Source organism: Tiliqua scincoides, chromosome 5, assembly GCF_035046505.1.
Source record: "Tiliqua scincoides isolate rTilSci1 chromosome 5, rTilSci1.hap2, whole genome shotgun sequence".
Lineage (NCBI taxonomy): Eukaryota > Metazoa > Chordata > Lepidosauria > Squamata > Scincidae > Tiliqua > Tiliqua scincoides.
The window spans coordinates 141,571,361-141,596,155 of NC_089825.1; the positions used below are offsets into that span (position 1 = coordinate 141,571,361).

At 47.5% G+C, this 24,795-nt stretch overlaps 1 pseudogene; it reads left to right on the forward strand.

Annotated features, from left to right (window-relative positions):
- The first annotated feature begins 1,364 nt into the window (after positions 1-1,364).
- Positions 1,365-24,132, forward strand: LOC136650969 (solute carrier family 12 member 3-like; annotated as a pseudogene).
- The last annotated feature ends 663 nt before the right edge of the window (positions 24,133-24,795 follow it).

Consider the following 24,795-nt stretch of genomic DNA (forward strand, 5'->3'; position numbering starts at 1 on the left):
AAAATGATAGATCTGGCTTACAATTAACTCTACCCATCTTCGCTTTCTGTTATTGGTAATTTTTCCTGATTCACTGGCAAAGGCACGGCTGAAAGATAGGTTTTTCCACAGAAAAGAGGAATTCTGCCTTACACTTAAGCAGATGAACCCTTTTGTTTTGAAACCTGACTAGTTTCTCTCTATCTAGGCACTGGTGGGCAATCCAATAGGCAGGATCTAAGAAAATGAGGGCAATCCACACTTCAGTGGGATTTAGGGGTAGGCGACTGGCCAATTCCCAAGGAACTACTGTGACACCCTACAGGCCAACACAGGGCCCTCTATTTTCCCTTCATCCATTAGGATAGTGTTCCTCAAACTGTGGATTAGGACCCAGTAGGTGGGTCACGAGTCAATTTCAAGTGGGTTCCCATTCATTTCAATGTGTATTTTATTTTTATTTTATTATACTTGATGCTACCCTGGTATGATGCTAAAGTTGGGGAAATGTTATTAACAGGCTACTATGTATATTCTTTTAAGAATGATAGTTAATGGGGCTTACTCCCGAGTAAGTGTGGATAGGATTGCGTCTTTTGGGATGTTTGGGGAAACGTTTTTTTTTAAACAGATCGGCAACTACTTGGGAGGGTTAGGAGGGTTCATCTTTCTTTTAAATAATATTTTAAACTTATTTATCCCAACTTTTAATTTACTTAGGGTGCAATCCTAACCCACTTTCCAGCAGCAACATAAGGGCAATGCAGCTCCAAGGTCAGGGACAAACATTCCCTTACTTTGAGGAGGCCTCCATGGCTGCCTCCCAACTGCAGGATTCAGCACACGCCCCACTGGCACAGCTATGCCAGCGCTGGAAAATTGGTTAGAATTTGGGCCTTACTTACTTAGGCTGCAATCCTAACCACACTTTCCTGAGAGTAAGCCCTATTGAACAAAATAGAACTTACTTTCTGAGTAGACCTGGTTAGGATTGTGCCCTTAGTTTGTTTGATTTTGTCGTATGGGGGTGTGTGAAAAATTTTCCTGCCTGATGATGTCACTTCTGGCCATGACATCACTTCCAGGTTAATGACATCACTTCTGGTGGGTTCCAACAGATTGTCATTCTAAAAGGTGGGTCTCGGCGCTAAAAGGTTTGAGAAGCTCTGCATTAGGAAAAGCAAGACTTCCTTGGGACGAATGTGAAATTTGCAGGATGAATCTGAGTTCTCCCCCCAAATTTGAGACATTTCTTATAATCTCTTAATAGTTTCTCCTGCCCCCCCCCCAATGTTATTATACAGGGCAAAGGGCAAGTTTTTCCTGGAAACCTGGAGCCTAGTCCTAAGGAAGGAGATGAGAAGGATGTGGAAGCTGAAGAACCAGAAACGGAGCCTGTCCGATTTGGCTGGGTGAAAGGTGTCATGGTAAATGGGTCCTTGATTGAAATGGCTTTTCATTGGGTAGATCGGTGGTTCCCAACCTGTGGTCCGTGGACCACAGGTGGTCTGTGAGACTCTGAGAAGTGGTCTGTGAGGTCTCAGAAAAAAAGATGATCACCTTCTATCACTTCCAGCATCTCGCTGAAGGAGTGCTCCACAAGAACCGCCAGAGAGGGCAGAGAATGCACCCCTGCAGCCACAGCCGGCACTTCCAGCATCTTACCAAGTGAGCGCACCCCCACAGACTACCAAAGAGGGCAGAGAATGGACTACCAGCAGCCAGTACTGAAGTATCAGCTGCAGCTGTGGGCAGTCCATTCTCTGCCCTCTCTGGTAGTTTGTGGGGAAGCACTCACATGGCAAGGTGCTTCCCCACAGACCACCAGAGAGGGCAGAGAATGGACCAGCCATAGCCAGCACTTCCAGAGTCTCGCTGAGTGCTTCTCCATGGACTATCAAATGTGCAGTGCAATTGTATCTTGGGCTGGAACTGGCAGGCCAGGAGGCCTGCAATGTATCCAGTGCAAGAGAGGGCCACTCTTCCCCTTACCCCCGGGTAAGTCACCACAACTCCAATGGGTCTCCTCAGTCTAGCGCCACTGAGGTGGCATAACTCTGAGGAGAGCCACTCCGCACTGCTCGAGGAACAAGGTTGGGATCCGGCATAACACCCAGGTTCTAGCCTTGCCTCCCGCTCCCTGCCCTCCCGCCCTCAGAATCGCCCTCCCCCTGCACTCCCCCCACTCCAGAACACCTCCCTCCTGCCTTCTCCCCACCTCCTCCTGATCCAACCCAGAGCCTTGTGTCGGCCAAGCTCAGCCGACTCAACCCTCCCTGATAGAGTTGGCGCGGAGGCTGGATTCAGCCTCCGCGGGCCAGTGTGCATCTGCGCTCCAGCCCAGTCAACTCTCGAGGAGGCACAAACGTGCTTTTACAGCATGTTTGCAACACCTCTGAGCCAGCGCAAGAGACTTGCGCCAGCCCAAGGCGCACTCAGGATTGCACCCTTAATTGTATGTTTTGTGTGTGCAGGGTGTTGCATGTGGCCCATGACAATTGCAATTTTTGATTTAGTGGTCCATGGGCTCCTAAAGGTTGGGAACCACTGGGGTAGATGTTTTGTCTGTTTGCTCATACAACAACAACAACAACAACAACAACAACAACAGTATTTATATACCACTTTTCAACAAAATACAGTCCTGGTGATATGAAACATCAGGGAGAAACAAGAGGGGACCGCAATTGGTTTCAGATTCATTGATGCAGGATTGTGTGAATGTTCTGAGTAGGTTCTCATTTTTGCCTTCTTGTCATTTCAAAGATTCGGTGTATGTTGAACATTTGGGGTGTGATTCTGTATCTGCGTTTGCCATGGATAACTTCCCAGGCTGGGATAGGTAAGGAATTTTTTTTTTCCTACCATGGATAGCTGGGGATGACTTTAGGAAGACTTTTGTCATTTGTAGGAACCTCCTGTTGGAGGGGTCAAGATATGGCAGCAAACCCTGGTTTGCCAGTGGGTATGTCAATGGAAAATCATGGCCAATCCCAGAATCCCCCATATTTACACCCGTATGTGTTTGCATTCACACTATATCATGTTCAGGCAAAGGGACAGACAAGGGTAAGCATACTATGGGCTCAATCCAAACCTGCGCTGGAGCAGGCAAGCCAGGAGGCTTGTGCTGCATCCAATGCCGGTTCGTTGGGTGCAATGGCTCAGCCAGGGGCAAGGGGAAGCTCTTCCCCTTACTTCTGGGTAAGGGCTGCGCACCTCAATGGGTCTCCTCGGACCTGCACCACCTCTGGAGGTCGTGCAAGTCCGAGGAGAGCAGAATGGCTTGAAGCCGCTCCGTTCTCCCCCGGGACGGGGGTTGGGATCTGGCATAACCGCTGGGTCCCAGCCCCACCCCAGCTCCCCACGCGCGCCCCCCCAGGGCCGTCCATCGCCCGCCCTCCCCCTGCCCAGAAACACCCCCTCCCTCCTCCTCCCCGGCCCCCATGCCTACCTTCGCAGCTTGTGTCGGCGCAGGCGCATCGGTACAAGCGGAGAGGAGGAAGATGCTGCAGAGGCCTCCGCCAGCCTCCGTGCACCAGCGCGTCTGGGAGCACTGGCGCAGCTTCCTCCCATGGAGGTGCAAACATGCTCCAGGGGCTCCTATGCCAGCATAACTGCTGGTTAGGATTGTGCCCTAAGTTTGACAAGTTGGCCCTTGTGCCGGGGAGGAGGGCTGTTAGAGCCAAAGGGGTTGAACCTATGATCACACCAGGCCATGAACCAGTCCAGGTCAGAGCCAGGGAAAAGGTATCATTGCTCAGGCAACATTCCAGCCTGGGCAGGATGCCCGTCTAACCCTTCCTGTTAAGGATAGCCAATAGTCAGCCTGGGAGGGGCAGAGTTACTCCAGCACTCAGGAACTTCATCCAGGGGGATACTTCAGATTGCAGGGCACTCACCTCATGGGGGCAGCATGGGATCACAGCTGTAGTCCTCCATTGTTGGCATCCTTCAGTCTCGGAAGACTATAGTGTCACGCTCTGAATGGTGGTTCTGGAACAGAGTGTCCTCTCCAGTGCGCAAAGCCTGGGTAAAGTAGGTATGGAGGATAGGCTGTTACCCATGCAGCAAATCCCCCCTCTCCACGTCGCTGAAATGGTCCAATGGAAAGGCAGAGGCCAATACGGTTGGTTCCAGCGGCGTCGCAGGAGTTGCCAGAACGTGACTGTGTTCAGCCATGAACTGCCTCAGGGACTCCGGCTCCGGATTTTGCCTCGAGGTTGACTCCTGAAGCCTTTTCCATAACTGGATGTAGCCACAAGGCAGTGGAGGTTTGGGATCAGAGTTTTCCTTCTCTCAGATGAGCTGCCTTCCCAGGCTAACGAGTCCCATCTACCCAGTGGCTGTTTAGTCACCTCTTACGACAAGTACAGCCAACCTGAGGGCCTATTCTTATCCCCTGCCCCCAGGGGAAAGCCCAGGGGAAAGCCCCAGCCCCCAGGGGAAAGCCAGTTGTAGCCCTCACTGCAAAGTATATTACTTGGGTGCAATTCTATCCAACTTTCCAGCGCTGATGCACCTGTGCCGATGGGTCATGTGGTGGGGGGACAGTCATGGAGGCCTCCTGCAGGTAACAGAATATTACACGGGACTGCACAGTGACTGCATTGGTGCAGAAAAGTTGGGTAGGATTGGACCATTTATTTTATGACCTTTTAAGATTTCACCAACAAGAGGGATAAAAATTATGTCCACATCTGTTTGACTCAGATTTCAAAACCAGAATTTGAAAATAATTTTAAATTCAGATTCCGAATACCTGTGAGAAAACATGTTTCTGTTTCATGCATTGTCCTTCTGTTCCTCTATTGAGGTTTTGTTTGTTTGTTTTTAATAAAGTCAGACTGTGCATGTATCTTCCTTCCTTCCTTCCCTGGGGAGAAAGATGAATTTAAATCAGCTTCTTGTTACAAGCATATCCAGAAAAACAAGGACGCACTTTTGAAATCAGGGACATTGGAAGAGAGACGAGGGGCAGCTTAAACAATGAGGTTCCTACTCCCATCTCCACCTCCTGTTTCCCCAGGACTGACCTGGTTAATCATTCTGATGTCAAGTGTGGTGACCAGCATCACTGGCCTCTCCATCTCAGCCATCTCTACCAATGGCAAGGTGAAAGCAGGTAAGCTGTTTTCCTTGCAGAAGCTGGTGCATCTGTTTCTGGGCCTCCCCTATAATGAGAATGGGCAGGTGTTGTTTTGAAAACTGCGGAAGCAACTTTTTACATGCTAAATGAGAGCTGCTGCAACGTGATCATTACTGAGGCCTACAAAACTGTAGATGCTCATTAAAGATCACTGGAGACAGCACCCATGGAGGGCTCATAGGAGGGGATGATTAGAGTGGATCATGTTTGCTCGAATTCCCAAAATGCAGTTAAATACACAACAGAGCTTGTGTGTGTGTGTGTGTGTGTGTGTGAGAGAGAGAGAGAGAGAGAGAGAGAGAGAGAGAGAGAGAGAGGGAGAGCATGTGCATGTGCATGTGCTATGGTGGTGGAACAGATGGCTCAAGGCATTTTGGTTCCTGATATTAAAAATTCAAGGAGTGCCATCATTCCCACAGTGCTAAATATATAATAATCAACCCTCTACTTGGCTATTTGTTGCCCTTGAGTAGCATAGTGAAGTGACCGAGCTGTACATCAAGAGGCGCCCTGATTCAAATCTCCATTCAGTCCATCTGTAATGTGGGCATAATAATCCTGACCTACTTTACAGGATAGCTGTTGAGATCATTTACATGAAACTTGTCAAATGATTAGCAGGTGCTATACAAATGCTGAACACTGCACTGCGTGATTGGCTGATTTGTACCCCACCTTGCCATCCGTATGAGTCTTCCAAGGTGGCTCACAACAAATAATTAAGAACAGAAATGTGAGTCAGTCACCCTCTCACTGACAGCTCCTCTAGTTATAACTACCAACTGTCATCTTGTGCGCCACCAAACTTGAGAACTCCTGCCCCCAAATGACCACCAGGAAAATGTGCCCATGGGTGAAAATTACAGGGGAGCAGAGGTCCTTCTCCATCAGGCTGCAGACTGAATAGTGCAGCAGTTCTGAGTGGCAGAAAGGGTTATGGGAAAAATCTTGGCAACAAAGATGGCAACATCCCAGCCCAGGGATTCCAGTAAATTGTACTTCCAGTTGCTATGTACTAATTATTATCATCATCATCGTTTCAAAACATGCTGCCTGAGTTGGGTAGCCTGATGTTGTCTAATGGTAGGGTTGGCTTGGTGGGGAGGGAGGAGATAATGTCTGAACTGGTTCTCTTGTGTCTGGCACAGGGGGTACCTACTTCCTCATCTCACGCAGCCTGGGCCCAGAGCTTGGTGGTTCCATTGGGCTTCTTTTCTCCTTTGCCAATGCTGTGGCCGTAGCCATGCACGTGGTGGGCTTCTCCGAGACGGTCAAGGATCTCTTGGTGGTATGTGCCGTGTGACCCAATTCTCTTCAATCTGCCCCAGATTGAGAATTGTCCGCTTCTTAATCAGTTCCTTTAACAAGAACTTGACTTGTGCTGCAGTTAATAAGAAGGCATGTTTGGCTCCATAATGTGTAAAACTGGTCAATCTGTGCATATCAGGCTCTGTCTAAAGCAGACTAGATTGGGGGTTTTTTCCTGCTCAGTTGGCAACTGTACATAAGCCCATTGCCTTCCCAAGAACTTACCTTTCTATAGTTTTTAGAAGGCACAGGGAGGTCATGATTTGGATCCAGTGAGAAGCAATCATGGGGTGGGACTACTGGGATTCATTCAGTCTCCTTCAATGTTTTCGTCTATGATTGGAGCACTGTGTTCCAATGTACCATCTAACACCATTTCTCCTTCATCTAGGCCAGATTGACCTTCCCCTTACTTCTGTAGGCACCATGCAACAGCTGAAACCAATAAACCAAGCACTACACCCCAGGGGAAGGCAATCTGGATGCTCAGGCCCTTAGGCCTTTTCTGTCCAGCACTCACCTTTTCGCTCTCCACCAACAGGAATTTGATGCCGTGATGGTTGATCCGGTGAACGATATCCGCATTGTGGGTGTGATCACCGTTACTGTTTTGCTTGGCATTGCCCTGGCTGGCATGGAATGGGAGGCGAAGGTAAGCGGTCTGTGGAACTCCTTGCCACAGGAAGAAGTGATGGCATCTTGCAGAGATGCCTTTAAGAGGGGTTTGGGCAAATTTCTGGAGGAAAAGTTCATCGTGGGTTACAAGTCATGGTAGGTATGTGCAAGGTAGAGGTAGGCTGCCTCTGATTGCCAGATGCAGGGGAGGGCACCAGGACCTATCTGTTGTCTAGTGCAGTGTTTCTCAAACTTTGGATCGGGACCAACTAGGTGGGTCGCGAGGCAATTTCAGGTGGGTCCCCATTCATTTCAATATTTTATTTTCAATATATTAAACTTGATTCTACCATGGTATGTGACTGCATTTAGGGAAATGTTACAGACCTGTACTTTGAACAAGCTACTATGTATATTCTTTTAACAATTTTAGTAAATGGGACTTACTCTTGGGTAAGTGTGGGTAGGATTGCAGCCTAGGATTGTTAAAAATTTTCCTGCTTGATGATGTCGCTTCCGGTCATGACATCACTTCCAGTGGGTCCTGACAAGATTCTCATTCTAAAAAGTGGGTCCTGGTGCTAAATGTGTGAGAGCCGCTGGTCTAGTGTGTTCCCTGAAGCATTTGGTGGGCCACTGTGAGATACAGGAAGCTGGACTAGATCGGCCTTTGGCCTGATCCAGTGGGGCTCTTCTTATGTTCTTATGTTCACAGAGAAATGGGGGTTGGGTTTGTGGACTGAGGGCACTCTGGCCTGCTCTGGGCATGGAGTGGAGCTTAGTGGTTATGTTTGGGAAGCCTGTGTCCTGGGCTATAGTAGTTATACCCATATCAACTTTCATTTTTGAAAGCAAAAGCAAGATTAAAACCCGCAAGAGTAATGAAGACCATGTGTAAGCAAAGGTTGTAAAACAAACTGGCCTGGCCAGCTCCCATGCTTCTAATAGCAGGCTGATCTGCAGATAATAATCAGGTGATGCTTTTCATGGCATGGTGCAAGCATGATGTCAACAGATAAGCAACTATTAAAGGCACAGGAGCATGGGCAGTCCCTCCCCATGATCACTGGAAGCAGGGTGCCTTATGCAAAGCAGACTCACGTTTATTTAATTTGCGTAATGTATCACAGGGTGCTTTCACTGACAAATTGCAGTTCTTCTCAGCATGGAGTAAAAACAGCTCAAATGGTAGCCTTAATTATAGAAGGGAAATAAGATCTCAGGGCATATTTATCCGGTAGATTTAGAGTAGTTTAAGAGTTACTCCCTCTGCCCAGAGAACCTTGGGAATCACAGGTCTGTGAGATTTGGCTGCGTGCATGGGGGGGGGGGGGGGGAGAATATTAGCTCCTGACCAAACTACAATCCCCAGGGGGCTTTGAGCATAGCAGATAGCTTTATGCTGAGTCATTGGCCCATCTAGCCTAATGGTCCATCTAGCCTAATATTGTTTTTGATGGTGGCCTGCTGGTAGACGGTCCTGTTGGTGGACAGTAGCTCTCCAAGGTCTCAAGCAGAGGTCTTCCCCAGCCTTCCTTCTTACGATCATTTCTGCTGGAGGTGGAGATGAACATAACTGACCACAACTGAACTTAGGACCTTCTACATGCAAAGCAGATGCTCTATTATTAAGCTGTGGCTTTGAAGGAAGCTGCGCTGCTTAAATTGAGTTTGTAGTGTAAACATTTGCCTTCGTCATTCTGCAGTAAGAAAGCAAAAACCAGTCTTCTGGGTCATCTAAAGATGGTCTTGGCTTGGAGCTAGTCAAAGCTGAGGAGTGCTGGGAATCCAGGCTCCCTGTTGTCATTGTTGTCCCAAATATTTTCACCTTCCTTTCTTCCCAGGCTCAAGTTGTCTTCTTCTTTGTCATCATGATCTCCTTCATCAATTACTTCGTTGGGACTCTCATCCCAGCTTCACCAGAGAAACAGTCCAAAGGCTATTTCAGCTATCGTGGTAGGGGCCATAACTGAACCTCTCAGAATCCCTTGCATGTTCCAAACACCCCTTCCCTCCTTGAGCTATCATCACTAAGAGTTGCCCTGCTGGGTCAGAGCACTGTGGCTTGACCACAATTTTGATTTATTTATCTTTTAAAGCCAGGGTTTTCATTCCCTGCTTTGTCTTTTCTCTATTCTGCTTGCCAGACCAATCACTTTTCTCTCTTTTCCTTCCTGAAGGCGACATCTTCTTGCAGAACATTGTTCCAGAATGGCGTGGTGAATCTGGAAGTTTCTTTGGCATGTTCTCCATTTTCTTTCCCTCAGCTACAGGGATCCTGGCTGGTGCCAACATCTCAGGAGACCTCAGGGTGGGTTGGTTTGGTCTTGCAGTCCTTCAGGGTAGCAGTAGCCGGAGGCCATGGATGGCACAGAGCTGAGTTGGGGTCTAACCAGACATTTGCTTACTTGGGTCTAATGTCCTTGGGCAGAGGCAACTCTGCAGTTAGGTGAAGTCAGGTGGGTTTTGAATGCCATTAAGGCAGATGGAAGAAGAAGGAACAGGTGTGATCCACAGAGAATTGACCTCTGAGATTTTCTCCTTCACAAGCCCCACTGACCTGAACAGAATCTGACCTGAACAAAAAAGAAAAGAAACAATAGCACACTAATTTCAAGGAGTCTTGTGCAGGAGAACTTCCTGGTGGATTATGCTTTATGTTGACTAGTGGAAGAAGGGTGAGCCAGTGCTTGTACCAGGTTGTTGGAGGACCTGGGGCAAAGCCTTGATCCTCTATGGCCCCCCTTTCCACCTAGTGATGACTCATTGGGCACTGCCATTGGTAGTGTGTGCTCAGCAGTCAGCCTGGTCAAGTGGGCTCTCTAATGACCATGGGCCTTGACCAACTTCTGACATAATTTCTGGGGAGAGCCATCTTAGATTTTCTGCATGAGGTGGAAAAATAATGAAGCAATCAAACCACTTGTACAAAGACTAGACAGGTCCCTGTCATAAGGGCTCACAGTCTTATAGAAGTTATACCCAAGGGGGGAAATATGGGATTGCCAAGGAAGAAAATGAACATGTTCAGGTACCACCTTGATGTAATGCTGGATGTTGTTTACATAATTATGTACTGGAATGAGAACTGCAGGGGAAGGGAGGGACCAGATAGAAGTTTGGGCCCAACTGGGCTGATGTCTTGCTGTCTTGCTGTCTCACCTCTGCAGACAGGTGGAGTCACCACTCTGGAAGCAGTTTTGGGAGGGGCCAAAGGACAATCAGACAGAAAGGGCCACTGTCTCCCCTCTCCCTCTAAGGGCGCAATCCTAACCCCTTATGTCAGTACTTTCCAGCACTGGCACAGCGGTGCCAATGGGACGTGTGCTGCATCCTGCAGTTGGGTGTCACTCACAGAGGCCTCCTCAAAGTAAAGAAATGTTTGTTTCCTTACCTTGGAGCTGCATTGCCCTTATGTCAGTGCTGGAAAGCATTGACATAAGGGGTTGGGATTGCGCCCTAAAGCAATAAGGTAGAAATGTCCTGAGCCAGCCCTGACCTTTGGCTACTACGTGGCACAGGTAATTTCTGTATCTGTCACTGTGCTGTTTTCTTGGCAGGACCCAGCAGTAGCCATCCCACAGGGGACACTAATGGCCATCTTCCTGACCACGCTGTCGTACCTGGCTATCTCTGCCACCATAGGTAAGGAGTGTGCAGTTGGCAGATGATAGGGGATTGCTAGAAAGTGAATAGGTGGTACACCTTTCACACGGAAAATGAGATGTGAGGGCTCTGTGTTTATTTACTCAATGTTGACACTGCTGATTCTGAATTCAATACAGCATCCCTCCTTCTGTCAATGTTAAATCAGAGTAGTATACAGTCTGAATTGCTTTCTTCCTTTCCCAGGTTCTTGCGTGATCCGTGATGCCAGTGGCAATTTGAATGACACCCTGGGAGCCACCAATTTCACAGGGGAATGTGTCGGCATGGGTTGTAGTTACGGGTGGAACTTCACAGAATGCACCTTGGCTGGGACATGTGACTATGGGCTGGCCAATGACTACCAGGTAGGGAAAGCCAAGATTCATAGATTCTCCTCCCCCAGTTTTGTGAACAGAAATGAATGGGGATCTTCTAGACATGACCCAGGGTTCCCTCTACCCTCAAGCTCTTTTCCTGTCTGTCTCCTAGACTATGAGCATGGTGTCTGGATTCAGCCCCCTCATCACAGCCGGGATCTTTGCTGCCACCCTTTCCTCCGCTCTGGCTTGTCTTGTCTCAGCTCCGAAGGTCTTCCAGGTATGTTGTGAGAAGTTGTGGGGGCACAGGGGTGTGAAGTCCAATCTCGTCAGACTCTCCCACAGCCTGAGACAGGAGTGCTGACGCTTCCATAGGGCAAATTTCCCAGTGTCCAAGACTACACTGTTGCTAGGTTCTATGGTTCCCTTCAGGGCCTACCTACAAGCATGTTTGCTGTGTCAACCCCATGCACAATGCCTCTGATTCCTCCTCAGTGTCACTTCACCATGTCCTGTTCCACCCCCACTCACAAGCCCTTTTCAGTTCTTCTAAAACTAGGTGTGCTGTTCGTAGGCAGAGGGGGACCATGCTAGCCCCACCTCCCCTACTGACTCCATTCTCCTTAACAACACACCCTGGGGCCTCCAGGTTCAGCATTTGTCTAAGGAGGGCAGGGCTGAACACTTCCTCTGAGTGCACAACTGAATAGGTTTCATATGCAGCCACAAATGGCCACTTCTCAAGACATAACTTATGAACCCAAAAAAGCTTCTTTGTTCAGACTTAGAGCCCAGTAGGATCTTTCCCAGCCCTTGCTACTTTAATAGGAGATTGTTGAACTTGATGCATTCCATATACAGGGTTTGGAGTCTAGTGCAGAGCAATGACCTCACTCCTCAGGCTAAGTTGCAAATGCAAATAGGGTCTGTCTGTTCCCACAGCCACTTCTCTTCTCCTGCTTTGTCACTTCTTGTGCTGTTCTCCCTCACAGTGCCTTTGTCAGGACAACCTGTACCCCCTCATCGGCTTCTTTGCCAAAGGATACGGGAAGAACCAGGAGCCACTGCGAGCCTATGCCCTGACCTTCATCCTGGCAGTCGCCTTCATCCTGATTGGTGAGTGAGGCCTTCTCCCTAGCTGGTCAATCAGCCCTATCAACCCGCAATTCTCTTCCAAAATTGGCTGGGTCTATGCATGTGGCAGAATGAGGTGGTAGAAAGGACTATACCGCTTTGTGTCGCAGGTGGGGCAATATCACCTTTGATTGCTTTTTCCACATGAACCCCACAAATGCAAAATTAGCCTGCTGGAGACAGGGGGGGTTTCTAGCACAGTTTTTATGTGCTAAGAATATTTATATTCTAAATAAATATTAAGAATATTTATATGCCGCTTTTCAACAGTAGTAGTTCACCAAGCGGTTTACATAGTAAAATAAATCAGTAAATTGTTCATTCATTTCCTGCTGTGCTGTTTAGAAGGAACATTTCACCTAGAAGATTATTCCAATTCCAAATGTGATTTGCCCCCCCAAGCCTGCCTCTGTTCTGCAATCTCAGAACTCTCCCACCTTCATTCTGCTGTATTTATTCTTTTAAACTATTTGTATCCTGCCTTTTCATTCCTAGCAGGGAGGTGCTCAAGGCAGCTCACAATGTATGAATGATAGCTTTACACTCGGCCTTTCAATCAAAATTATGCCTGGGGGGCTTACAGTAACAATCAAAGATAACCCAGGAGCCCTTAGTCCCTTGGCTAGTGCCTCCACTCATTTCTCCAGGCTCCAGCCAACCCTGTAGCAGAAGGGTTCAACAGTTGAGGATCAAGCTGAGCTCAGTGGCACAGGTGCAAAATTGGTTCCTCTGAGGACAAGAGGCCTCAGGACCCAAGAGCACCTTGTCCCACTCCAACATGTGCCAGAATGTGGCATCTCCATGCTCACCCTTCTTTCCCTTGTCTCTGCAGCTGAGCTCAACACCATTGCGCCCATCATCTCCAACTTCTTCCTGTGCTCTTATGCCCTCATCAACTTCAGTTGCTTCCATGCCACCATCACTAACTCTCCAGGTAAGGTGGGTGGGGCAGATGGGACAGGGAGGAGGCAAGGAAGAGCAGCAGGCAGGTGTACTTGGGGTGGGGTGGTCCAATTGGATGAACCAGTGAAGGGAGTCAAGCAACCGCTGCCCAGATAGAGTCTTGTTTTGTGTTGTGGAGGCCTGGACTGTGCTTGGCCTGGACTGGGGAGGTTGTGATGCAGTGGAGGGCTGGTAAAGTGTCTCATGCAGTCAGCAGAATCAACAAATGGTTAAACCTTCCCTGGTTTGTACAATGTTGGGATGTGGGGGTGGCTGGGCTTCATGCTTGCTTTGAATAGTCCACTATGGGAAAAGAATTGAAATACACACCACGACCACATGCAGACATGTAGCAGAGAGAAGGGTTCCAATTTGGTCTATATATGCAGCAGAACAAGGTGGCAGAGTGGTGCCACTTCAGGTTGCTGATTACAAGTGGGGCATGCCTTTTTTGACTGCTCCCTTGGGTAGAAGCCAGCAGGAAATGGTCTAACCTAGGCCACTCATTGCTCTGGGAATTTTCTACTTTCAGGGAGTTTTTACATAAAAGAACATTTAGAAATGGTTATCTCCCACTTATAGTCTATTCTACTACCTCAGCACCCTTCCATGGGTAGACCATGCCTGAGGCTGGGATGGGGCATGGGATGGTGTAGAAAACAGAACCTTCACTTGTAGAAATGTGGCTCCATCTTTACCCCTAGGTTCAGTGTACCTCATGAGGTTCTGCCTCACACTTTTCACCTCACTTATAAGGACTAGTAACTTGGTTGGTTTGTTTGTTAATGAAAGCTGAAGTTCTTGTACTGATGGATTCTATCCCCGTTCTGTTTCTGTGTGGCAACTGGACACACGTTGTCTTTGGAAGGAGGTGGGTTGGCTCAAATGTTGCTAGACCAGGTTATGTGTTAGGTCAGTGATGAGATAAGTCAGGCCTGGTTTTGGACTGAGCAGGGGCATTTTTTCCTCACCCAGGTTGGAGACCTACCTTCCGCTACTTCAGCAAATGGACTGCCCTCTTTGGTTCCATCATCTCTGTGGTCATCATGTTCCTGCTGACATGGTGGGCGGCCCTCATTGTTGTTGGGGTCATCGTTGTGAGCTTGGCATACGTCACCTACAAGAAGCCAGGTGAGGGAGATTGGGGAGTAATGTGCAAATACTGAGGAGCCACAACCTATTGGCTAGAAGTCTTGCTTAGTTAAGCAAGTGAGCTACTAACTGCAAGATTGAGATTTCAGAGGGGGGACCTGACCAGGGGTTATAGACAAACTGAGCAACATCATTACATGATAGGGTCCTTCCTGGAATGTGCCATTTCAGGTGCTGTATCCTTCGACTTGATGCTTGTCAGGGTTGTGGTTAACAGGTTGGCATCTGGTTAAATCCTCTCTGTAGGAAAAGATTTGTGCATGGAACTATTTAAACCTTGCACACGCTTCCTTTTGACACACAGAATCCCCAGAACCTTAACAACAATGTTTTAAAGCAGGGGTGTCCAAAGTTTTTGGCAGGAGGGTCACATTAGCTCTCTGACACTGTGTCGGGGACCGGGGGAAAAAGAATTAATTTACATTTAAAATTTGAATAAATTTATGTAAGTTTACATAAATGCATATATTAAATATGAACTTATATGAATGGATGAAGGTCTTGCAATAGCTCAATGCCTATAAAAGGCCTTGCACAAAGCAAGGCTGGCCTTTCCTTTGCTGCCACTGCTGCATCACAGATGCAAAAGAGCAAGCAGTGGAGGGAGCCCTCATCCCGCAGCTCACACGAGCGGTCAAACAGTCGCCCTCACGCTGAGAGAAGTTGCGTTGGGTCAGTGTGGGCTTTAACAAATCTCCAGAGCGCCAGAGGCTCATTGGAGACTAGGGGCTCCCTGAGGGCCGCATTGAGAGGCCTTGAGGGCCGCAAGTGGCCCCAGGGCCGGGGTTTGGGCACCCCTGTTTTAAAGCACAAAAGCTGTTTTCATTCAAATGCTAACCTCTGAATAGCCTGAATCACACTCATGGTTTCTGAATTAAAACGGGAAGCATGCTTCACTCTGACATCCCAAAACAGTTATGCTAGATTATTTGAGAAGTAAGAATTACCTACTCCTTGTGTTTTTTGTGAATTTTTGGGAGCACCTGTCATGCCGTGGTAGAGCCCCTGCTTTGCATGGAGAAGATCTCATGTTTAGGCCATGCCAGCATTTTCTGGAAATGGGAAAGTACCCTTTTCTGAAACCCTACAAGGTTACTGAATGTCCTGCCCTCAAGGTGAGGCTGATAAGAAGGAGGCAAGGCCAATCATGTAGAGACACAACAGGAAACCTCCTCAGAGTAGTTCTACCTCACCTTTGCAGCAACAGCGATTAAATGAATGACCCTTCCACATCCCAGCAGAGGTTGATTGGATGGTCGAAGCAGTAAATTATACACAGCGGGCAGCCTCCTTTGTGGTTGGGCCCATGGGACACTTTCATGAGACTAGTAGTTCTTTAGCAGCACACAATGAATTTAATGGAATGTACACCAAGCTAAACAGAAAGCTGATCTTTGGACTGGAGGTCTCTGAATTTTCCCAGTAATTTTTTTACTCACTTACTGGCAGGTAAGTGTAGATTGAAAGCACTTATTTTGTTTGTTTGTTTGCTCCCCCCCCCCACCTCATCTCCCCACAGATGTGAACTGGGGTTCTTCAGTGCAGGCTGGCACTTACAACATGGCCCTGTCAAATGCTATGAACCTAATCAACGTTGAGGAGCATGTCAAGAATTTCCGGTGAGGAAGGCGGCATAGCTGTTGTATTGAGCGGAGGGTGGTAGATCTACAGCTGGATTTTCCTGGGTCTCTGTCCCCATTTAGGGCTAGGATAGGGGTTAGGACAGGGAATTTGAGTATAACCTCACTCTTGGGAATAGAATCTGGACAAGTGAAAACATAAGAACATGTGCTTGTTTTTCTTGACTCTTTTTGTGAGATGCAGGCATGCATGCTCCTCACTTGGCCGCTGTAATGTCAAGCAGCAACTGAATGTGTGAAGGGGCACCACAGATATAACTCCACATGCAGAACTTGCATATTGCCTCCAAAACATTACCATCTATGACTCAATGCTTTTCAAAGAGTCACCACACATTCTGCTTTCAGGTCTTCAAGGATATAGTAGAGATGGGGCAGATTTATCAAGCCTGTACCATCCAGCCATATGCTGAATCAAGCAGAGAGTTTTCTCTAGCTCATAATGTTGAACGAGATTCTGTCCACTTTCTGATTCTGAACGAGCACTGACAGGGTGCTGCTGCATAGACCCACATCTAGAAGTCTTTTAGTGCTCATCCCTTGTAATGAAACCCCTGTTCATTGCGGCAAAAGCACACTAACTTTTAATATGAGCATGTGACTTGCAAAACAATACTGTGCTTGGTTAAAAAACCCTGGCTGTATGTATCCAAGCTGGCGTTATACCATTGGCTTCACTTTCACTCATGCATCTGGTACGTAACCAAATTGCAGTTCCCAGGGGAAATTCAAGTGCATGTTGCACAATCAGCACATTATGAGCTGGGAGAGAACTCTTGGGAGACTCACAGGCTTTTCCTGAAGGCTCCTGTATTTGGAGTAAATTCTGAACTGAGGAGAGTTTGCCCACTGCTACTATATAGTTATCAAGAATGTAGAAATCAAGCCGTGGTGCCTGTGTGAACTAATTCATGGCTTAGTATAACCTTCCCTCTTCACAGGCCTCAGTGCCTGGTCCTCTCAGGCCCACCAAACTTCCGTCCAGCCCTGGTCGATTTTGTGGGTGCCTTCACTAAGGGCGTGAGCCTCATGATATGTGGGAATGTGGCTACGGTGAGTATCTCAGGCCAGGCCCCGTAAGACATGGAAAATTGGCAGGAAGGGAGGTGAGGGGCTCTGAAGCAGTTTTCATCGAACCTGCCTTTGCACCAACAGTTGGATGACATCTCATGCGCCGACGACTATGATGAACAACTCCAGTGGCTCAGCAAAAGGAAGATACGCTCTTTCTACAACTTTATCACAGTGGGGGACGTGAGAACGGGGGCCAGGAGCCTCATGCAGGTATCGTATCCGGGAGCTGGCTTGGTCAAGTTGACATGAGAGGTCCTTTCATTGTCAGGGAGGTCAGCAAAAGCAGGGGCACTGTAGGAGAACGAGCCCTTTGATCTTGTTATATGGTTCTCGGGCACACTTGAAGTGTTGGCCTCTAGTGGTCAAGTCAAGTAGTGTTCCATCCATTGAGCACAGCATGCTTCTCTCATTGGTCTACAAGCTAACAGCAGCATCTCCCTGCAGGTCTCAGGCTTGGGACGCCTCAAACCCAACACCATGGTCCTCGGGTACAAGAGGAACTGGCAGACAGACTCACCCCACAACCTGGAGAATTATGTGGGCATAATACAGTAAGGGATGCGCATTGTGAGAATGTGTGATGGAGTGAAGGGTATCAAGTGGGTGTGGAAAGAAATGCTGAAAACCTATAAAGGGGCATTTTAGTCTTCAAGCCTGGTTTTTCATTGTACTTTAGAACACAAGTCCTACTGAGTTTTTAAAAAAATAAATGCAGCCCTCAAACATATTCAAATAGGCAAAAACAGACACTTGAAATTAGAGACAAAGGAATTAAAATTGTAACATCAGCAACTTAAAATGTGATCCTAGCTGAACTTCCTTACTGCAGTTCCCCCTTTGCCTCCTGGGCGTGGAGGGGCCTGACAGCAGCACCCAGCTGGAATAAAACATGCAACATCTCAGTCAAGCTGTACCCTTTTAGGGGGGTTTGAAGAGATTTTTTACTTTTGGCTAATCCACCTGTAGAAAACCCTCTCCTTAGGGGCATGAATTTAACCAGTGGACAGGTATGAGTCAGCCCCTGTAAGGAACCTGTACTTTCCGCTTAGGCCATTGTTCTACCAAGGCCACTTACGTCAACTGCACTGGTGCAGTCCAAATAAACCAGAAATTCAGCCTTTCCAGGGTACATGCAGGCGATAGAGGGGAGGTTGGCAGGGTCGCACAAGTAAACCAAACATACTCCCAAGTTACTTACAAACTGGGGTTCTCCTGTCAGATGAAGAGGGCTTATTCACCATAGCAGAGTTAACCTGATGGAAGACAGATACACTGCACATGTTCAGAGACACTGGCTCCTTTTCCCTCATTAGGTAGGAAAAGAGTGTCCCATCAACCACATGATACAAATGATTTTGGGACCTGACTAATAGGCTTTGGAAAGACTCAAGCAACCACTGAATCTTATTCTTTATGGGTCTTTCTTTCTTTGCAGTGATTCCTTTGACATTAACGTTGGAGTGTGTGTGCTTCGGATGCGGGATGGACTAGATGTGTCACGGAGGGTGAAGGCCCAAGGTGAGCATGTCCAGGAAAGGAGCAGGGTGATCAAGACCACAGAACTGCTGGAATTCAGACCTCTGTCTAGCTGTAGAAGAAAGAAGGAGCTGGGTTTCCATGGAACCACAGGCAAAAATGACTGAAGGCTCCAGGGAAACCGAGAGGTTTCTTCTTCATAAATGGTTTTATATTTTATGCCCCAATAATTAACAATCATATCACAAGGCAAGCTGGAAAAGTCATCTCAGTTAGTGGATTTTGGTTTTTTAATTGCATTTACTTAAAATGTTTATATTGCAGCTTTTTATCCTTCAGAGTACACACATTTATATTTAAACATTTGTTGTATCATTGTTGTGGTTATAAGTTAGACCAGGGGTGCTCAATACGTCGATCTCGATCGACCGGTCGATCGCAAGGCAAAATGAGTCGATCGCAGGCTTCTCTCCCATCCACGCATCCCTGGGAGTGAGCCCCGTTGACTCTACTGGGGCTGACTCATGAGTAGACCTGGAGAGGAGCCGCTGGCAGGCTTCTCTCCTGTCCACGCATCCCTGGGAGTGAGCCCTGTTGACTCTACTGGGGCTGACTCATGAGTAGACCTGGAGAGGAGCCGCTGGCAGGCTTCTCTCCAGTCCACGCATCCCTGGGAGTGAGCCCCGTTGACTCTACTGGGGCTGACTTACCTTTCCCCTGTTTTTGCACTGGTATGTATGGAGATCTGCCCCCCCCCACTTCCATCTGTTGGTTCTGTGTGCAAGGGGTTTTGCACTGGTCTTGCTGTGAAGTCTATATAGAGATCTTCCCTCCCCCACACCTTTCCCCTGTTTTTGCACTGGTCTGTATAGAGATCTGCTTCCCCCCACACTTGTATTGGAATTGAGGAAGATCTGGTGAGGAGGTAGATGTGGTGTCAGCAGTGGCCCCTTTAAGGGTAAGGCCTGGGCATCCAGCAGAGTGTGCTGCACAGCTGCAGCAACTTGAAGGCAATAGGGCCCTCAGGGATATAAGGAGCACCTGAGGCAGGAAGGGCTCCACTTATTTATGTGAGTCAGCCTTTTCCTACATGAAGAACGTTAAGTCCAAGTACCCTTCCACCATGACTGATGAACATTTGAAAGTGTGCTTGAGGCTGGCTGTCAGCAGCTACTGTCCGGACTATGCATCCTTGGCTGATTCACTTCAGTGCAAGTCATCAAAGTAACTCAAGTAATTACAAAAAATGTTTATAGTTAATTATGTTGTGTTGTGCAATATTGGCTCATGCGGTTATGCAAGGTACACCAACATACATTGTACACATAAATGTTATATGTTATGATGGCGCGAACATTGTAAAAAAACTCTGGTAGATCTCTGGGCCTTGCTGGGTTTCAAAGTAGCTCTTGAGCCAAAAAAGTGTGAGCACCCCTGAGTTAGACAATATGTTGGATTCAAGAAGAAATTGACATCTCAGTGGGTGCTGTTGCAACTTTGCCTTTTTTTCATAACTTGTAGAGGCACAATAAATTCTGCAAAATAAAAAAAGCAGAATAAATTATGCAAAACAGGCCAAAATGTTTTAATTTGCATAATTTACCTATCCATCTTTTCTTATTGCAGAATTTATAGTACCCAGACACAGACTTTTGATTCATCTAGAAAAAAAATAAAAATTGCCTTAACTAAACTTCACGTCTCTCTCCTAATAGTGAATCTTGGTTTTGAGGACCCGGAGTCAGCCCTGGACCACGAGAAGCAGAAACGTAAGTTGGAGGTATTAAGGGAATATGACTTAGCGCAATGGTTCTCAACATTTTTTCACTTGCGTACCCCTTGGAAGCCCATTTCTATAAATTGTACCCTCTCTTATTAGCAAAATGTTTGCAATTAATATACTTGCTGTTATTTCAAATATATGTTTACAGCTACTGATCCTTATCCGATAATACATGAATTGATGTCCAGAAACTAGCAGTTGCTGGGACTTTCACAGTGAGCTAGCTGCCTTACTTCCTGCCTTGCCAGCCCCGCAAGGCATTCTAACAGAGACCTACCTTTTCCTGCCATTATTCAATTCTTTTTCAAGTACTCCTACAGGCCCCGGCAGGTGCCCCTGGGGGTAAACGTACCCCAGGTTGCGAACCACTGACTTAGCAGAATGGTTTAACCTGGAATCCAAGTGGCCAACATGACCATCAGGGCTCCTGGCAGGCCTTCTGACTACTGCCCTATTCAGGCTGAGCAGAGATTTGAACCTGCAGTCCCCAGGTTCTGATCTGAGGTTCAAAAATGAGGGTCTCTTGGCAGATCTGGGGGCACTCCAGGGAGACAGTGCAAAGATTCTTCATTTGTGCTTCCTCATAGGTGACGCATTCAAGGTAGTTGGTGCTGACACACACCTGGAAACCGTGTTCCAGGGCAAGCAGAAGAAGAAAAATATTGACATCTATTGGCTTTCTGACGATGGCGGTAAGTGCCTCTCCATCATCATTGGGTTGGCACCCTATGGAGTTGTGGACGTCTCCAGTTCCATTATAATCTGAGGTGGGATTGCAGCATCAAAGGGCTGCAAAATGACAAGCATGACACACATCTATTACTTCCAGTACTGACTGGAAAAACTGCATTTTGTTGTGACACAGGGGGAAGTTGCTCTATCCCCACACATCCAAAGCAAACCTTCTGGAGCTGGTACTATTTGCCATTCCACTTGGCCAGATTCAAACTACCTTAAGAGTGGGATCCTCAGGCCAAACCTATGAGTTTCTTCTCTTGTCCTTACAGGGCTCACCCTCCTCATTCCCTACCTCCTCACCCGCCGAAAACGCTGGAGTCGGTGCAAAGTTCGGGTCTTTATCAGCAGACAGATCGTCAACGCAGAAGCGCATAGAGAAGAGTAAGGGGGTAAAACTTTGTTATGGTGTCATAGTGGTAGCCAGAGCAGCAGTTCTCAGACTTTTTTCCATGGACTCCAGGGTTCCTTAGGAACTTTGTAGGGGTTCTTCATTAAGCACAGCACTCATGGAGGACAAATGTCTCAGAAAGGTCACTTGCCTGGGGCTCCTGAATTGCCTCCTGCATTGTGAAGCCTTAGAAGAATCTTGGGTGTATCCTAGGTCACAGTTCACCCAGAGCAATAGTAAGCCCCCATGTAAGCAGTGTGTCTCCCCCTAGAAGGCATTGCGCAGGTAGCCCATGGCCTATGTGCAGAGGTTTATTGGCAGAAAGGTTGATGTGAAAAGCAGCCCCCAAAGGCAGAACATTTGAAAGCCATTGGGGCAGTGTGTCCAGATGCAACAGGCAGACAGGGCTGTATACGCAAGAGAGAATTTTAGCAAGGCCAGCTTTTCATGTCTGAACATCAGTGATGAGAAAATGCTTCTTGGGTGCAACTTGTAGAGGTTCAAGTACTGTTAAATCCAAAATGAATCACCTTCTATCTGTCTGACCAATAGAAGGCATTTTTTGTGATGCAGCTTCCATATAGAAGCTTAATGCTTTTCTTTACTGAGTAATCACCAGCTTCTCCCCCCCCCCACCTCCAAGTGGTCAGTTAACAAAGACTTATGACTTGTTCCCTTTTTTTCCTCCTCACCCTGACCTTCAGGATCCAGTTTTTGTTGAACAGATTCCGCCTGGGTTTCAATGAAGTTGTGGTTCTACCAGAAATAATGTGGAAGCCAGAAGAGACAAGGTAAACACCCAAAGTTCCCTGCCTAAGAGCTTTGCCCCCCAATCCCAGGTCACCTACAGACTCTCCTTTGTAACATAGCTGTCCTCATCAAGCAAGATTTATCACTATGAGATACACACCAAGTAGTGGGGATGTTTGAAATCCACAGTTATGATCCAGAGCTTGCCCTTTCAAGCTCAGAATTTTCTAACAGGGAAAAGGGCAGGGTGGTGGCTGATCAATAGCCTTTTCCTTATTGTTGTCCTGAGGGTCTGGGGCACTTGAGAGATGCTTTGACAAGTTTTTCCCAAATTCAGTCATTCCTCTCAAGCTATTCAGGAGAACATGACAAGATAGACTTGCCTGCATACAGACATCTAGAATTTTTTTTTTCAGGGCAAGCACAACGACTAACTAACCCCTGCAGTTTTCTACATTTTGGAAACAAATGGCTTGAGTTTGAGTCTATGAAGGCAGCCCTGATATTGCATCCCAAAATAGTAGTTTTCACAAAAGCCCACTATACCCCTCCTAATTCTCACTGATGTCCCATTGTCTCCTCCTCCTTTCAATCTGACTTCTTTTTTTTTCCCTTCTCTTTTGCAGTTGCAAAGAATTTGAGGATCTCATAGCCCCATATCGGCTTCTGGAGAGTCAGAAGGGTGCAGAAGACACAAAAGGGACAGACAAGGACATGCCTTGGAAGGTCACCGAAGAAGACCTCAGAGTCTACAAGAAAAAGGTGAAATGCTTTTGGGTTCCATTTCCAATGTGAGGAGATGGGTGGAGGACCAGAACTGGTGGTTGAAGATAGGAACAGAGAGGCTTCTGCCAGCTTTTTCCAGCCACAGACTTGCTGCACCTCAGCCTCTTGAACTTGACATAGCTACCCTAAGATGGAAGGTCTTTAAATGACTATTTTCTAGTAATCCCTCCTTCCAGATCTCAGAAACATGTGTCCAAGAATCCAGTCTTCTGGAGGCATAGAGGCTGGGAGGTGGCATTTAGATTTGGTAGTGGGAACAGGGTTTCCAGGGCACAACCCAGCAAATATGCTGAACATGTGAAACCCAGCAAACTTTTCAACTCTCAGATGAACTGCCCAGCTGAGAGCATCCATGGCTTCTTGCCTGGGACTTTAAAGGGACACACACATCCTCTGGCTTGTGAACTCAGCAACAACTGTCGGGGAGGTGTTATCAAAACAGCTGAGTCCCCAGTGCTGGCTCCAAAAGGGTTCCAGAGTCTAATAGATAGAGGGGCATAGAAAGGAATGTCTGAAAATCCACTTAATGTGTGTCTCCTCCTCATTTTCCCCCTCCGGCTCTTCAGACCGAACAGTACATCCGCCTCCATGAGATACTGCAGGACCACTCGCGCAATGCAGCTCTCATCGTCATGTGAGTAATCTCCCCAGGTTGGGAGACCTGGTGGTGGTTACCCAGCCCTCCAATTGTCCTCCCTTCTGAAATCAGTATGGATGTGGTCAACACAGAAGACTACAGCAAATGGGTGTTCAGCAACCTGAAAATCTTTCTAAAAGGAAGTTTCTAGTCCTTATGGGTCAACTGATTAAGCTTGAAATCTCAAACGTGGATGGGCAATAAGGGGGCCTAAAGTAAAAGACCATAGGTTGGGGGCCTGAACCAGACCCTCATCCTTTCCACCTCTAGCACAAATACAACATGCTGCACAAAACGAGCAGGGAGATGCAAATTTGCTTAATTTATGCATAATATCCTCAGTGCAGAGTTCTGAATTCTTTAGAAGAAAACTTACAAAGGAGTCCTGATTAGACCATTTTATGGATTAAGTAGGCAGAGTCTGCTCCCCATCCCTCCAAAGCACTACCTCCTTTTCCTTCCTTGCTTCCCCAGGAGCCTTCCTGTAGTAAGGAAAGGGGCCTGCCCAAGCGCCCTCTACATGGCCTGGCTGGAGACTGTCTCCAAGAACCTTCACCCGCCCATCGCCTTCATCCGGGGTAACCAGCAGGACGTACTTACTTTCTACTGCCAGTAACTGCTGTATCAAGGGAATACTATACAAGAGAGACTAAAGAGCCTCGCCAGTTGTGACTGCACAGCCTCATGGGCATGAGGACTCCTGAGTCGGCCAAACATCAACGAATGGGGCAGGAAGTGGCGTCTCTGCCACGTGCGACAATAAGCTGAGTGGCCACCAGTCTTTGAGAAGCAAGGAAAAAGTTCCTGTTTGGAGGCAATTCTGTGACTGAACATAAGAACATAGTAACATAAGAACATTGGTTCTGCTGCCTTCATTTGCCTGGATTGTACCTGATGGACTGACACCGTACTGACAACCCTGGGTTCTGTGTGAAGTATGGAACCGTCTGTAAATATTAAATGTTGTTGTTTAACAACAGGAGCACAACTCTTGCTTTAAAACCTCTGCTGCTCATGCACTGAAACTCCCTGCACTCCCCTAAGTATCCTATCCTGTTTGCAGCTAGAGGAGGTGCAGAACAGTAAGTTTTGCAGGGAGCCTCACCACGCTATGCAAGCGGTCCCTACCCCTCCCCTCCCCTTTGGAGCCATTTCGGGGCACTAGAGCAAAATGAAGGCATACACTCCCTGCAAAACTTATTGCTTTTCACCCTCTCTAGCTAAGCTACTGCCTTTTTTCACCTTGCAGCTGTGGTGCTAAGGACTAGAGATCATGGGA